General features: G+C 35.4%; 1 pseudogene; it reads right to left on the minus strand.

Annotated features, from left to right (window-relative positions):
* Positions 1 to 9,156: 9,156 nt before the first annotated feature.
* Positions 9,157 to 9,729, minus strand: LOC126759124 (uncharacterized; annotated as a pseudogene).
* Positions 9,730 to 10,722: the final 993 nt, after the last annotated feature.

The raw sequence follows: 10,722 nt of genomic DNA on the forward strand, positions 1-10,722 counted from the left end.
GCACATTGATCTTTTGCCCTTTTTATACTTGGTTCGTCTGTATCGTCATCAGTATTATCACCAATCGCGTCATTTATTGCTGCAAAAACCCTTTTCTGTTATCATTTTTATCTTTTTACCTTTATTTTATCAATATTATTTATATTATGTAAAGGTACTCATCACTTCCGCTTTCCAAATTTGAAACGCTATATTTAATTTATAATTGAATTATCAAAAAGAGCAACTTCCTTCTTGGCAAACACGTGGCGAATGAAATGATGTGACAAAAAAATATTAAAGAAATGTCATTGGTTCGTATACGCACGAAGCTTAGCTTTGTTAATGCATCGTGTTTCTGTATCTGTGTTTTTCTTAAATGTAAAGCAGCCCTGCCAGCATTTACATATAAAAATAAGCGTTTTGTAAGCGTTCAAATGTAAGCAAAACACTTATAAAACGCTGCTGTGACCTTTACAAAAGACATCAAAGCAAGGGGTTTATAATCGAAAAGGACCCAACTTTATAAGCGTTTAAAAGACAATTGCAAAACATGTTTTTTAAGTAACGCAATTACACGTTTTCTAAATGCTTAAAAAACACGTCTTTTAATGAAATAAGTAAGCGTTTTAAACATTTACTTTGTTTTGGATATGTTTTTTTATTGATACATTTAAAAAATCAGTTTTAATATTAAATTTGGTTTCTTCATAGAATAATATTACATTAAAATATACAAAATAGGAACTTCATTGTGTTTTCATTTAAAAAATCATTACTACTTAGTATTTTAGTTTACTTTTTTTGTTGTTTTAATTTTAATACGATTTTTTGCGTACTGGAAATATGACTTAGAGTAGGGTTGCCATAACTCTGACTCCGCTCACCAGGACACTTTACCCAAAAATTTCCCACTTATAAAAAAAAACCAAACATTTTTTTTAGTGATAAATTTATCAAACATTTATTTGAAAAAAAATTAACAGTTCTCTTAAACATGTATTTGAAAAAAAGACTATTCATTTTAACATTATAAGTCTAAGTATTTCTCTGAACTTTGAACTTTGCGCAAAACTTCAGTTTTTTCTTTGATATAGTTGTAAAATTCATAGCATGTCATACTAAAATTAAACTTACATTGAATGATACATTCTAATGTATCAATATTTAAAGAATTTCTTTCTTTGATCCACTGTGAACTTATTAATGAAAAAATACGTTCTACGTAAGCATTATGACTGGGCATTGCGTATATACATATATTGTACTATCTTTGAATATGTCTCGAACGTTCGAAAAGTCACTCGCGGACGATGCGTCGATCGTTGAGAATATGAAACAGGAAAAAGGGAGTGTATTAGTAAATGAAACCACAAAGTTTGTGTTTAATATAGCAAATTAAAATGTTGGTTCTTTATTAAATCGTGATTACCAAAAATTACTTACTGGTTTGTGCTTGTGGTGATGCTGGTTGTGGTGGCCGGTGGACGACGTCTTACTTCCTTCGCTCTCTAGAAAAAGTAAAAGTGCGCGACTAGCAGGATCGCTTGCTAAGCTGGAGTTTTCAACGAAACCATTGCCAGTTGAGTGAAAGTTATTAATAGTTGAGTGAAAACTATTAACAGCTAACTGGCAATGGTTTGTTATATACTCACTAGGGGTGGTAAAAAGAAATTAGGCGCTGGCCTAAACATACCGGCCCCCTTGCGGTGAGCAACAAAAAAAAAAAAAAAATTACATGTCCATCGACCACCACAACGATGTACAAATTTATGGCACAATATGAGTATAGCTAAATAGAAAATAGTTTAAGTTCATTTAAAAAATTTTTTTAAAATAACAATCCAAAAACAATACTTATTCTAAATAGGAATGCAAAAAAAAAACAATAGTAACTTATTCTAAAAAAAAACTTATTCTAAAAAACAATACTAAAATAGCTTAATTTAGTACCGGGCCGTACCCGAAAGCACCCAGCCGAATATGGAGCCCTGAGCGAGGAGCTGCCCAAATGTTTGTGGCATGACCTGTTGGGTCATAATGCGGGAGTATACATCCGCGCCGAGCACCAAGCGTATCGGCGACGACTTGTGGAAGTTTGGATCCGCCAGTTTGATGTGGGTGTATGGGGCTGATATGGCCGAGTCCAACGTAGTGGTCGGGCTGATGCGCATATAACCGTGAATTACCCTTACATGCGTCGATATTCGGGTATTCGTCCCATGTCTGTCTCGCAGTACTACGAGGCAGCCGCGTTGACCACCGATATGGGTCTGCACAAGTTGTAGTTCCCTTAAAAGGTCGTGTGCAATTAGCGACGTAGGGGCGCATGCGTCTATCAGAGCCCTGACCAAATGTAGACGTCCCCTTGCCTCAATCTTTACCACCGCCGTCGGTAAAATGGCTGTCGTTGGCAGCAAGGAAGGAGTCGCTATGCTGGCTCGATCCGCTAGCCCGGCTCTAAAGGAGCTAGCCCGGTGAAGCTGGAGAGACCTGGTCTCCAGTCTGGCCGGGTTGTGCGCTTGGCGACGGCGCAGACGGCGTTTGTGCGCGCGACGTTCGTGTTGCAGAAGGGGGCGGAAAGTCCGGGTTTCCGTTTCCCCTCGCTGTGATGGGCGGAAAGGCCGTGTTTCCGCTCCGGTTTCAAGGAGTTCTCCCTCCTCCGGTTCTGGTTGGAGAGGCCTAGTCTCCGTTCCAGGGTCTGATGCATCGATGGATAGAGCATCATCGGAACTTATTTGTTCGCTCCATGATTGGTGGTGGTGTGAACTGCCTTACATTACCATAGTGTGTAGGCGGCCTTATGTGGTGTGAACTGCCTTACCTTACCATAGTGTTGCAAATAATAATTAGATAAAAAACATTTTTGCTTTTAGCATCAAATTTATGTTATCGTTATTGTTTTATTTGTCGTATGTTTTCGACAAAGTGGCCTGCCACCAAAGAACACAATACACTGCACACCAACGCAGGCAAACCAGGTACGTGATTGCTTTAATATCACTTGGATACAAATCGTTAAAAAAAAAAAAATAAAAATAAAAGTGTTTTTTAATCGCATTTTATTGGTGACAATCATAAACCGTTTATACAAGAAAAGTGACAAAGTGACTAGTGTTTTTAGTGTTTCAGTGGGATAATTACAAAAGCAAAATAATCCGTAAGTGCACGGTTACATTTACCGGATTTTGTGCGGTAATATTTTTTCTCGTATATTTTTTCATATACATATCACTTACGGCACTAATTTTCGATTTTCTCATTTTTTTGATTTTGTGCGGTAATATCCTTTTCACATATCACTTACGGCACTAATTTTTCGATTTTTCTCAATTTTTTGATTTTGTGCGGTAATATCCTTTTCACATATCACTTACGGCACTGATTTTTTGATTTTTTCTCTATTTGTTCAAGAAATTTCTGTTTTTGTTTCTTTTTTTCACTGAGACACTGCACTTTTTTCACCTTCAAACACTTTCTTTTCACAAATTGATTTTCGTTGGCGTATCTTGGGTGGCGAGCCATATAAAGTGGCATATTTATACATACGTACGTACGACTACATATATATATTCTCGTTTTTTTGTTGGCAGGTCACTTTGTGTTAAAAAAAGAGTTGCTGGTGTGCAGCGCCTTGTGAATCCCTGTAAGTGGTGTTAAGAAAACTTGCTTGCTGGTTTGCAGCGCCTCGTGAATTCCAATTGTTATGGTGATGAGAAAACTTGCTTGCTGATTTGTGAAATAATATTTGATTAAAATCCGGCTCGAAGGACCATGAATATGTCTCGAACGTTCGACGAGTCACTCGCGGACGATGCGTCGATCGTTGAGAATATGAAACAGGAAAAAGGGAGTGTATTAGTAAATGAAACCACAAAGTTTGTGTTTAATATAGCAAATTAAAATGTTGGTTCTTTATTAAATCGTGATTACCAAAAATTACTTACTAGTTTGTGCTTGTGGTGATGCTGGTTGTGGTGGCCGGTGGACGACGTCTTACTTCCTTCGCTCTCTAGAAAAAGTAAAAGTGCGCGACTAGCAGGATCGCTTGCTAAGCGGGAGTTTTCAACGAAACCATTGCCAGTTGAGTGAAAGTTATTAACAGTTGAGTGAAAACTATTAACAGCTAACTGGCAATGGTTTGTTATATACTCACTAGGGGTGGTAAAAAGAAATTAGGCGCTGGCCTAAACAATCTTTAACAAATTTTCTTTTCGCTCCTTTTCAGAAGTTTTTTCAAAAACATATAACCATTTTTTAATTGTATCCTTATCCTTTAGATATTCTTTATTTATCTCTAAAAATGACTTAAGATGAGAAACTTCTTGGAAGGATTCATCAGACAAAATAATATTTTTTTCTTGTAAATAAATTATCGTTTTTTGAACGTCAGTCCATTCAGGTATATTTTTTAATGTCGTCCAATTAAAAATTGCATACTTTTTTAAGGGGACCACCCAATCCTCTAAGTAGTTAATTGAAGTCGTAAAAAAAGTTTAACGTCATTTTCAAAATCAGAAATTTTATCATTCAAACATCTGTTCTCAAAACTGTTTGTGTTTGAATTCCAATAAAATTGTTTTCAAATCTGTCTTTCATATCACATATAGTTTCCCTTAAAATTAATTGAACTTCCATAACTGAAATATTTCGCTTTTCAATTTTTTTGATTTGTTGCTCAATTACAAATGCTTGGCTGTGTATGAATGTGAAATATAGTTCTGCTAACGGATTTTTAAAAAAGTCGGTAATTACTTTCGCTGCTCCTTTTTCAACCTCAAAGAATTCTTTCAGCGGTATCCAAAGCTGTAATATACGCTCTATTGCAGGCAAAAGTGACAACCACCGACTTCTTGTATGGGAGAGTATTTCGTTAAATATTACCTGTGCGTTTTCACAAAACTGTTTCAATCGTTCAGTTCTAACCGTGAAGATGCAGAAATATTTATATATCTTCAAAACAACAGATTCAATGTCAATTGACAGTACATCTGTAGCACGTGAAATAGTGTTGTGGAGGATATGAGCAGAACAACCAATGCCCTCTATTTCTCGACCCAATTCAGATTTCAACTTGTAAAAAACGTTAGTTACGCCATTCCTTTGTCTGCCCCCAAAATTCGCGTTTGTGTTGTCTGCACCAAAAGCGGTAAGATTTTTTAGTGGAATATCAGCTATTTTTAGTGCATCGATGCAGTATGTTGTTATTGTTTCGGATGTTTCATTTGGCAATGACTGTATTTTTAATAATTTTATTTCCAACCCTTTCTCCGTAAAATAATGAATTATCAGGGGGAACATTTTCTGTGCTTTGTGATTGCTCGAATCGGTAGATATTCCAAAAAATGGAACATGATCTTTTAGTATTTTAGTGAATTCCGTAACTGAATGTGGTGCCAAAACATTCTTTATGATGGCTGTTGCTTTTGTTCTGGCGTTCGATTGTTTTGCGGCGATTTTTGAATCTGGATATAATACGGCATCCAGTTTTGTGGTACAATCCAATGAGCTGAATGATTGATGATGATTTACAATTCTGTAGGCGCTTGTGATTTCAGCAACCTTTATCAAATGCTCAATATTTGTCTTAACCATAAAAGAACTAATATCTTTTGAACATGAAGCAATTGTTATTTTTGAAAGTTGTTTAGCACTTTTTACATCATCTTGAATGCTTGACTTTCCACCATTTGCAATGTTAATGTCAAATCCACACATCGAGCAATACGCAGTGTCATCAGTTTTTCCTTTTTTCATATACGACCATTCAGCTGTGTAGGTGTCTAAAAATTTGCACTTTCTTTTTGGCATTTGCTACAGAAGAATGAAATAACATTTAAATGAAATTTATTAAACGGAAAATAGAAAAACTTACGAGCAGTACAAATCCACTTTCACCAGCAATGCATAAATCATATGTTCAATATGATAGAGAAGAAACAAATTTTATTATCAATTTTCGATTAAACTAGCGATGAACATTTTTTCATAATAGCGGATTTACACTTGTCAAGTACTTGAAAGCAACTCTGCTCGCATAGGATGAGAGGGGTGAGAAGCAGGGAAAATTTCTCTTGCTTTCAAGTACTTGACAAGTGTGAATCCGCTCTAACAATAATCTGAAAAAAGAAAAGCTTTTTTTTTCATTTTATTTATTCACATACATGACAATTTGACAGTAGACCAGGACAATTTAAGGGTTGACCAGGACACCAGGACAATTCGTGCAAAACCAGGACAAATCCTGGTAAACCAGGACGTATGGCAGCCCTAACCTAGAGGCAAACACAAAGTCCTCTTCCTTGCCTCCATTTTCAGCGAAAGTTTCTGCAATAGAATTTAAATATGAATATAGAAATGTAACTAGAAACCTTTTAAACGTATTTCACTTACGATGAATAGCAGTGGCGACAGTGAAGGCCCTAATGCACTTCTTATCTGCAGTTCCTCGCCAGGAAAAGCTCTCAGCAACGTTGTCAGTCATAATCTTCTGCCACGCTTTCGTAACAAATTTTCTCGAATTGGATGTTGACCATCTTTTTAGATCTGCCTTCTAAAAATATAAATAAAATCGACATCAGTATACAGTCACCGGATATTTCAAATTTAAATTCTTACCAGCAAAGAAAATTTATCTATATCTTCCAGAATAGTTTTCTCAAAATTGAGGAAGTCGTCAATATTAGCATACGGCTTGCTTGGTATAATAGTAGCGTTATTATGTGATACCGTTTTTTTAAGATCAATGATTTCTTTGCGCATCCCCTCAACGTTTTCTGTTAGGCGCAACAATATTAGCTTATTTTTTCCTCCACCTTTTCAACAGCCTTTTGACATGTTTCGATGATTACTGATTGAATTGCTGCCGAAAAAAATATAAAACAAATATGGGAAAAGTGTTGCGGTGTTATGTTAAAAGTATCCTTTAAAAATAAATATCTTACCCGACGACGTTGCACTATCCAAAGAAGTTGTTGTTGTGCTTGGACTTGGTTGCATCACATAAATAGTTTGTGAGGATGCGATGTCATCATTAATGGGGTCGACGATTGAGATTGTTCTGCGACATGATCTGCTATGAGTGGCACAAATATATAAGACGATCTGGTGTAGAAGCATATAACTTTTGATGTTACTTCGTCAAGCGTATGGTGATTCAGTGTTTTGTTAAAACTGAGATTTTCGGCACGGTAAATATTAAAAAGCGATGATTGAAGCGGCTTATCATATAAATTATGTAAGTCTTGTACCCATAGCACGTGAAATACAAAATCGTTATCAGTAGATCTTGATATGGAAATATGTTTGAAAATTAATTTTTGTACTAAATAAAAGTTCTTAGGTGCAATAGATGATAAATAAAAGTTTTTAGTTTTAACAAATTTGTAAGTGCCATCACTTTGTACTGTAGACTGTTTTAGAAACAATATTTGTATGATAATTTCCATGTACACTCTGCTCAACTAGTCTGTTGTAAATTTGGGACGGAGCATTATTTTTTTTCTTAATTTTTCCTAATTTATTTTCAAATTTGAAAGCACTGGTTGTCTCTAGTGATCCAAATTGCATGGAATCTCTGGCCAAATGACTCAAACAGTGGCAATTTTATGTTAACATTAAATCATCATATAAAACAGGGACTCTGAGTAAGAAATCCTTTATCAGCTCCTCTGCGCATTTGTTACTTTGTACACAATCTTCAGCATTGAGGAGAATTCGCATTGCAAGACTAAGTTGCAAAAAAGGAATGTACCTCTCTTCGCTCAATATGTCCTTTAGCACAACCTGGCCTGTATACAAAAGGAACTGACGGAATTCCGTTGCTTTGAAGCGGTCTATCTCTTTTAAATCCCGTTTTTTCCTACAAGAGTCTTTTGGTATGTAACGCGCAATGGATTGAAATTCTGTGTTTAGTTTTCGTATATCATTTTGTTGCAAAGAATAATTGCGATTTTTAACTTTTATCCAGGAACTAAGCAAAGCCTTCATTACACCCAAACACACCACGTGCATGTAATCTAGAGCGAATACTTGGATCACGTCGATTGGAAGTTTTTCAATCTCCAAAGAACTTTGCTGGTTGTGATGGCTGACATCAGTTCTTTGCCGAAAATTTATATTTGTGCGCAAAGGATGATTTTGATAATGGAATATAATACGATTCTCTTTCCGTTCGCCCCTCTGAATGCACTTTGTGCAGCAACTATAGCCTGCGTGTCCTTTGACTCCAAGCATAAGTACCCTAGCTGGTGCATCCAGAATAAATGCTCGACATTTTATTACAAAAGTTTTGTTTTCGTATGAGAATCCATTTTGGAGAAGATCGTTCAACTCATCGACAAATTTTGCCAGAATTTACATTCACTAAAATAGGCCACAGGCTCTTCAGCGAACTTTTCGAAATTGACAATCCATCGATGTTAAAGTTCAATTCTAAAATATTTGTATGCACTTTATATTCCCGAAAACAGTCTCTCAAGCCATAATGCGCATATTCTCCACCTGCTAACGAGACAACTGGAGCATCAGTCGGCGTACGTTTTAGCGTTCTGATATCTTTTGGTAGACCTTCAATTTTGTCGCTTAATAAGTCCAATAATTTATTAGCATGCACATTGGACACATTGCTCTATACAAACCATGCAGCTAAACGTTTATTGAAATCAATAACGGCGCCATCTGACGAGTTCTCACTTTCATCAGAAATATAATCATCGTTTGGCAACAAGGAATCTAAATTATTCTGTGCTTCAGGCACAACCTTCTGTTCCACAAATTCACTCTGGGTACTTGCAGAACTTGCAGCAGCATCGTTCCATAGATGTTCAAAAATTTCGCAGAATGCGAATTCAAAACAGAGAAAGTCACAAATTTTGTTGTGATTGGTTTCGAGTCGGCTGCATTTTGCACAATATTTTATTAAACCAAAAGGAAATAGAGACAATATTTGTCGATCAAGAAAATCGAGAACCAAACCAACCAGAAGAAGAATTCCAAACTAATACCCGACAGGAAATCGAAATGAAGAGACAAGGTTTATACCATATGATGTTTGACTAGTAACAGTACAAGTTTTTTAAGTTAAAAATAAATTTAATAAACAAAAAGTTTAATGAGGCACTCTTTCATATAACAATAGATTGTTGTTCCATAAATAAATAAAAGAAAATGTGTAATTTTTGGTTTCTGTTTTCTGAAAAAAACTTAGCTTCTGTTTTACTGATTGTATTTTAGTTCTAACTCATAACGTGCTAGCCGCTCCTTCATCTCCAGCTCCATAGTCAAAATTTTTAATTTATCCTTATTGTTCTCTTTTTCTATGGCTAATTTTTCTTTTTCCAGCTCAAACAACTTCTCGTGTCTTTCTTTTTCCAAAACAAACTTTTCCTTTTCTATACTTATCCGTTTTTCCTCCCTTTCCATGTAGTCTGTGTTTCTCCTTTTCTAATTCTAAGCGTTGCATTTGTAGCTCATTTCTTTCCGATTGTGGTGCAGATAATTTGCTAATTGCTTTTTTCGGTGCCGATTTTTTACTCATCTTTTCAGCGAATTCTACTGCCTTGTTGTCATTTATATTTTGAGCTCGTTTAGAAGAAACTGGTGTTGCAATTTCGATATCATTCGGCAACGTATAAAATACATTATCATGTTCGCTTTCAGTCGTTGTCGCAATTTCGTCAACGAACATACTACCACTGTCATATTCGCTCTGCTGAATAATTTCACATTCACCATGATTAGTTGTACCATCTTCGGAGTCCGACTTACCATCTTCGGAGTAACTTACTATCCCTTAAAAAGGGGCCTTTTGGTTTACAGTGTCCGTTTTCGATCACAAACCGTTTTACTTGATCATTGAGTTCTTTAAAGTTACATCTTTAAAGTAAACTTTTTTTCATGCAAAAATTTTAATTTTTCTATGTCCAAACATGATTCGTTTAAAGATTTGCTCGTACCTGGTTGTGGTTGCTGTGAATCTAAATATTCACTGTTATCGGGCCCTGCGATATTGCCACTTATGTCATCATTTTCTGCCTTTCCGTCGCGTTCTTCTTGTATACTATCTTGATTATTAAAGTACTGACTTATTTTAGGTAACTTTTTATTTTATTCTTCAGACTCCTTCTTTCGCTTTCGTTTTTCGCTTCCACTCTAATACTTTCTAGAACAAAACCGCAAAAAGTTTGTAATAATACTATAGTTTTTATTTATTGAAAAATCTACTTAATTGCTAACAAATGCCAAGAAGCGACCGTAAAAATGCTTATAACGAAAGTCCACCGATTGTTCAAAGTTCAATTCAAGTGTCAAATTTTGTAAGTTTTGAAAGAACGATGAACATAGGTACCGAAATAGTTTTGGCGGTTACGAATGTCAAAATAGTGAATTGATTTTGAAATGCGCGATGAGAATCATTATTTTAAATAATAATTTCGTAACTTGTGATTTCAACTTTACTACCGATACCTACCGACGATGTAAATGATTAATTTTATGGGTAGATTAAAAATTAAAATAATTGTAATAGTATAAATTATTTTAAATATTAGAATAAAATTCTTACCGAGTAGACATTGTCAACCTATTTTCACAATTAACTAATTAAATATATCCTCACTTGCAACAAACAACCAATTCTTACAACAATAAACTGCTAATTGCTTGGTGAGTTCTTGCGTAATACAATAGTGGAGTTTTTCATATATACAAACTCGAATCGGGGATTCCCCAAGCATCAGCAAG

Source organism: Bactrocera neohumeralis, chromosome 5 (assembly GCF_024586455.1).
Source record: "Bactrocera neohumeralis isolate Rockhampton chromosome 5, APGP_CSIRO_Bneo_wtdbg2-racon-allhic-juicebox.fasta_v2, whole genome shotgun sequence".
Lineage (NCBI taxonomy): Eukaryota > Metazoa > Arthropoda > Insecta > Diptera > Tephritidae > Bactrocera > Bactrocera neohumeralis.